This window comes from Phascolarctos cinereus, unplaced genomic scaffold (genome assembly GCF_003287225.1).
Source record: "Phascolarctos cinereus isolate Bilbo 61053 unplaced genomic scaffold, phaCin_HiC Scaffold_9;HRSCAF=440, whole genome shotgun sequence".
NCBI lineage: Eukaryota > Metazoa > Chordata > Mammalia > Diprotodontia > Phascolarctidae > Phascolarctos > Phascolarctos cinereus.
Window position 1 is genome coordinate 119,529,877 of NW_027556402.1, and position 6,846 is coordinate 119,536,722.

Genomic DNA, 6,846 nt, shown 5'->3' on the forward strand with positions numbered 1-6,846 from the left:
AATCCCCAACCGATGACAAGGCAAGTAAAATGACATCAATTATACATGGGAAATCATGAGAGACATTTCCATATTAGTAATATCTGAAAAAAAGCAAAAAAAAAATAAAGCAAACATGAACATTATACTTTATTTTGCACTTTGAGTTCAGAGTTTTCTCTCTGGAGGTGGATAGCATTTTTCCATCATAAATCCTTTGGAACTGTCTTAGATCATTGTATGGATTATAGTAGCCAAGTGTTTTATAGTTGATTGTCATTACAACTTTGCTGTCACTTTGCACAATGATCTGCAGATTCTTCTCACTTTACTTTGCATCAGTTCATATGGGTCTTACCATGATTTTTTTCCCCCTGAAACTATACCTATTGACATTTCTTCCCCCCCCAACTTAATAGTATTTTATTTTTTTCAATTACATGTAAAGATAGTTTTCAACATTGACTTTTATAAGATTTTGAGTTCCACATTTTTTTCTCCCTCCTTCCTCTGCCCTCTTCCTAAGATGGCAAGCAATCTGATATAGGCTATACATGTACAATCATATTAAATATTTTTCCACATTAGTCATATTGTGAAAGAAGAATCACAACAAAAGGGGAAAACCACAAGAAAGAAAAAACAAAACTAAACAAAAGTGAAAATAGTATTCTTCAATCTGCATTCAGACTCCATAGTTCTTTCTCTGGGTGTGGATAGCATTTTCCATCATGAGTCTTTTGGAGTTGTCTTAGATCATTGTATTGCTGAGCAAAGCTAAGTCTATCAAAGTTGATCATCGCACAATGTTGCTGTTACTGTGTACATTGTTTTCCTGCTTGTGCTCACTTCACTAAGCATCAGTTCATGTAAGTCTTTCCAGGCTTTTCTGAAATTTGCCTGCTCATCATTTCTTACAGCACAATAGTATTTCATCACAATCATATGCCACAACTTGTTCAGCCATTCCCCACTTGATGAGCATCCCCTCAATTTCAAATCCTTTGCCACCAGAAAAGAGCTGCTATAAATGTTTCTCTTTTTGTTCATCTCTTTGGGGTGCAGACCTAGTAGTGGTATTGCTGGGTCAAAGGGGATGCACAGTTTTATGGCACTTTGGGTATAGTTCCTAATTGCTCTCTAGAATGGTTGGAACAGTTTATAACTCCCTGTACAGTTTATTAGTGTACCTATTTTCCATCATCCCCTCCAGCATTTGTCATTGCTGGTAGGTATGAGGTGATACCTCAGAGTTGCTTTAATTTGCCTTTCTCTAATCAATAGTGATTTAGAGCATCTCATCATATGACTATAGGTAACTTTGATTTCTTCATGTGAAAACTGCCTGTTCATATCCCTTTACCACTTGATTAATTGGAGAATGGCCATTATTTTTATAATTTTGACTCAGTTCCCTGTATAGAGGAGAAATGTTATCAGAAAAACTTACTGTAAATTTTTTTACATTACTTCATTGTCTATAGTACCTTTTAGCAAAATGCAGTTCCCTGATTATCTCTTTTAATTAAGTCTATTTTTGCTTTTGCTTTGTCTGAGATTATGATTGCTACCCCTGCCTATTTTACTTCAGTAGGAGCATAATATATTCTGCCCTAGCCCTTTATTTTCACTCTGGGTGTGTCTTTCTGTTTCAAGTGTGTCACTCATAACCTTGGATTCTAGATTCTAATCTATTTTTCTGTCCATTTCCATTTTATGGGTGAGCTCCTCCCATTCACATTCACCATTATGATTACTGTTTATTTCCCTCCATTCTATTTTCTTCTATTCATCCTTCTCTCTCATTTTTATTCTGTTCCTCCTTTTTGATTTTGACCACTGCCTCCTTTAATGCATCCTCTCTTTTGTCATTTTCCCCACCCTACTCAATTTCTCTTATCTCCTTCCACTCCTATTTCAGTTTTGGGATTTCTATTCCCATGATCGTGTACATATGTTCTTCCTCTTTTGAACCAATTCTGATGAAAAGTGAGGTTCAAGATGAAAAAAGAGGTTTAAGCATTACCTGCCCTCTCCCATTTTACCCTCCACTATAAAAGCTCTTTCTTCCATACCTATTTTATGTGAGAAAACTTCCCCATTCTACTTCTCCCTTCTCCAAGTGCATTCCTCTTTCTTACTCCATTAAATTTTTTTTTATGATCATCTAAACGTAATTTACACTCATGGGCTCTATGTAGACTCTTTATAACTGCCCTGATGATGATGATGATGATAAGTTCTTGAGTTACATGTATCATCTTCCCATATAGGAATGTAAACAATTTAACCTTTATGATTACTCTTTCATGTTTACTTTTTTATGCTTCTCTTGTGTCTTATGTTTGAATGTCAAATTTTCTATTCAGCTCTGGTATTTTTTATTAGCAATGCTTGACAGTCCTCTATTTCAGTAAACAGACATTTATAAATATACATATTTACAATATAAAAATATACATATGTAAATATACATAAATATATCCAGTTTTGCTGGGCAGGTTATTCTTGGTTGTAATCTTAGCTCCTTTGCCCTCCAGAATATCATTCCAAGTTCATTTATGTGGAAGCAGCTAAATCTTGTGTTGCCTTGACTGTGGCTCAATATTTGAATTGTTTCTTTCTGACTGCTTGCATGATTTTTTCCTTGACCCAGGAACTTTGAAATTTGGCTATAATATTCCTGGGAATTTTCATTTTGGGATGTCTTCCAGGAAGTGATAGGTGAATTCGTTGCATTTCTATTTTACCCTCTGCATCTAAGATATTGAGGGCAGTTTTCCTGTATAATTTCTTGAAATATAATGTCTAGGCCCTTTTTTGGTCATGATTTTAGGTAGTGCAATAATTCCTAAATTATCTTTTCGTGATCTATTTTCTAGGTTAATTATTTTTCTGCTGGGATATTGCACTTTTTTATGCATATGCTTTCATTCTTTTGTCTTTTTATTGTTTTATTTTTTTTTTATGTCTCATGGAGCCATTAGTTTCCACTTGCCCAATTCTAATTTTTTTAAAAAAATTGTTTTTTCAGTGAGGTTTTATACCACTTTTTCCATTTGGCCAATTCTACTTTCTTTTTTTCAGCCAAAAACAAGATTTATTAAAGATCCGCCATATTAGCCAGATTCTTAAGGAATCTGAGCACCTGTGAACTAGTGGCCAGATTGTAAAAATCTTAGCAGTGGCTAGATTATAAGAATCAGAGCATCTTAATGGAGACAAGATAGACCTTTGATTCAGAAAGACTATGGGAGAGATCTAGGAGTGGCCAAGTAGTCTATGAGGTAATAGAACTCCAGGGGTGGCCAAGGGAGAATGGAGCCTACATAGGATTAAGGGTGGGAAGTGCCTTAGGGACATAGGGAGGTCTAGGCTAGGTTAAGGGTAACAGAATTGGGAGATTAGGTGTAGCCACAATGAAAGGCCAGTTGATGGGATTATAGCCACATGTGAAAGCCAGAGATTTGGCCATGTTGGAAAGTTCAGGGTTTTTCCTTTTTGGGGTCTAGATCCCATCCTCATCATTCCCCCCTCAAACAAATGGGACCCAAATTCTTTTGGAGTAAGGGGTGAAGGTCTTGGCTTCTGAAACTGCTTCTTGCTGGCAAGGGGCATAGAGCTGTCCCTGCCTCAAGGGAGTCCCAAAGAGGAGGTTGACTAGAACCGAGCACAGGCTGCATTTAGGAAATGATAGGGAGATATTGGCTGTTTGCTATCAACTGTAAGTGAATAGCCTGTAGTGTGGAAGATACAAATCTGACAGAAAAGACTGCAAGGCCCAGATATAAAGCAAGGACTAGATTTAGGGCCCCAAATATGAGAAGATAAAACCTCCTTAGCTCTGTTTGGATTCAGATAGCTCAGTTTTCCAACCACGCTGTATCTAATCCACCTCATAGCCAGCCAGGTGGGTAACATTCCTTTTCCAAGGAACGTAATGGGGAAACTGAGCCAGGAGGATCTTAGACTGAGGCTAAAATTGTCCTCTCTGCTTTTCCTGATGCTGATTTCCCACCCATATGACATTCTCTCTGAGTAGCTTGTGGCATTTCTCTCAGATGGTGGATTATTGATTATAGATGGATTATTATGATGCATCAGACAACTCAAAATAAATCCCACCAGCGTTTATCTCAAACAACAAGTTTCATTAATTACAGCTTAGGAAAAACTTCTCCAGGATTTACATTTCTAACTTAAATTTGTCCGATATAAAAAGACAATCATTAGAAATTATTTCTGCATACTTGCAAATTCTCAGCAAGACAAAACCCAAACAAGCTTTTTGTCTAGTTTACACATTAAAACAATAACCAACAATAGGCAAATTATTTTAGCGGTAACCAAATTATGAAAAATTGCTTGACATGACTGACACAAAAAGTTCACCAATTTGAAACTTGAAACAAACCCATTACTAATCAGATGACTTCAGTTACGTTAAATGCACTTCCAAATTACTTTACACAGAGAATCAACATCTCATCATTAACAATTAAAACTACAAATTTAAAAGAGTATGCTTACCCAAGTTCAAGTTCAGAGGCCAGCTTCTTTACTTTGAGCAGGATATACTGAACCTGGGTGATGCTTCCAGGCAAAAGTTGCCCTAGGGCCCAAGGCCATTGCCAGGGGGTCCCACACTGTAGCTGCTGCCCCTCCCCCCTTCCTTTCCCAGGTGGAGGAGGGTAAAATCAAAGGGGAGGGGTAAAGGGTGAAACTCTCTTCTCCTATGAGAGGGGTTAACATACTCTCTTGACTAAAGGAAGGGAGTGGGAGAAAGGAGTGACCAGAGTTGTAAGGAGGAATTTCAAACTCCTTAATGATCATCACAAAACCTCCAGAATCTGCCAAGATATTTTTAGCTGTTGTAACTTTCCCCTGTTACCTCCATGAAGGAGAATTCAGGGGTGTAGAGGGAAGGGAGTAAGTAAGTCTCAGGGAACCAAAAAGCAACTGCAGTTTTCCCCAATTCTTTGGTGCCAAGAGAACTGACAGAATTGGGCATACACTTCTGGATAGGATGTCCATCCTTGTCCTCTATGCTGTGGAAGGTGTACCCAGGTCCATGGCCTCAAAACGATCCAGTGGACCAAGAGCCTTGAAAGTGTCAGGCTAAGTGTGAGAAAGCCTCATAACTGTCTGCCTGAAAAGCACCTCCAAGCCTTGGTGCTTGGAGAGTGACTCCAACTGCAAAGCAAGAAAAAGGGGAGGGGGAGGCTTACATACCTTCCAGCCTTGGCTGGAGAAGAACTTGGGGTTAGGCAGTTTCCCCTGTATGGGCCACCTAAATGATGAGGTTTAGGGGTGCTGGGACCCCAATATCATAACATGTGGATCCTGCCTGAAAGAATTTGACCCAAGCCTTCTTTCAGCCAAAGACAAGGTTTATTAGAATATCTGTCATATTGGGCAGACTCTTAAGGAGTCTGAATGTTAGTGAGCTATTGGCTAGATTTTAAGAATCTGAGCAGTGGCTAGATTTTAAGAATCAGAGCTCCAGTTCTACTTTTTAAGGAGTTCTTTTCTTCAGTTTGTGCTTCCTTTCTCACTGAAATATGAGGCAAGGGGAGGCAAGATGGTGGAGGATAGAAAGTAACCCAAAAGAACTTTCCCAAAAGTTCTCTCCAAAAAATAATTCCTCAAATAAAATTTTGGAGCAGCAGAACCAACAAAAAGTCAGAGTGAGACATTTTTCTGGGCTAAGACAACCAGGAAGTCAGTAGGAGAGGTCTGTGACACTAGGGAAAAAGCTAACCCATTAACCAATTCTATTTTTTAAAGTCTTATTTTTTCCCAGTATTGTTGTGCCTCTTTTGCTCAGTTGTTAATTCTCTTTTCATAATTTTCTTGTGTCACTCATTTCTTTTCCCAATTTTGCCTCTACTCTTATCTTTTTCTTTTCTTTCCTTTTTTTTTTTTAAACTTCTGGCAATTCTTGTTGGGCTTGATTTCAATTTGTAGGCTTTGGTTGTAGATGTTTTTTTCCCCCAATGTTGACATCTTCTTTGTTTATGTCTTGGTCTTCTCTGCTACCATAGTAGCTTTTAATGGTCAAGTTCATTTTTTTTGTTTGCTCATTTTTCTAGCCTATTTATTGATTTTTAACTTTATGTTAAGTTTGCTCTACTCACTTGGGGGTAGGGAGGTGCTGTCCAAAACTTTAGAGGTTTTCTTGCTACTGTTTTTAAAGCTAGTTTTGGGGGTCTATACAAGTTTTCAGTGCTTCCAAGGTGGTGTGACTTGGGGATGGGTGTGGTCACTATTCTTCTCATTTGTGCTCTGGTCTTTACCCACGAAGACCACTGATTCCTTCCGCCACAAGTACTAGCACTACTCTTGGCTCTGGAACTGTGACCTAGTATTCCTTTCTGTAATGTACCTGTGACCAAGGTCACTGCTCCCTTATGACAGACTACAAGCCTTCCTTTCTGTCCTGGAACTGCCTATGGGCAATAAAGTTGCCAAACAGCACCATCTTCATCCAGTGTCAGCAAAGGGTCCCTTGTAATCTCTTTTTGACCAGTTGTCCAACCCTTTTTCTAACTCTAGGCTGAGAGCTCCCAAAACTGCTGCTACTATTGTCACTGTTGTAGCCACCTCTAATGTACACTTCCACACTCTGGGTTAGCTCTTTCACTAGTGTCACAGACCTCTCCTACTGACCTCCTGGTTGTCTTAGCCCAGAAAAATGTCTCACTCTGACTTTTTGTTGGTTCTGCTGCTCCAAAATTTTATTTGAGGAATTATTTTTTGGAGAGAACTTTTGGGAAAGTTCTTTTGGGTTACTTTCTATCCTCCACCATCTTGCCTCCCCTTGCCTCATATTTCAGTGAGAAAATTGATGCCATTTGCTGAGTTCCA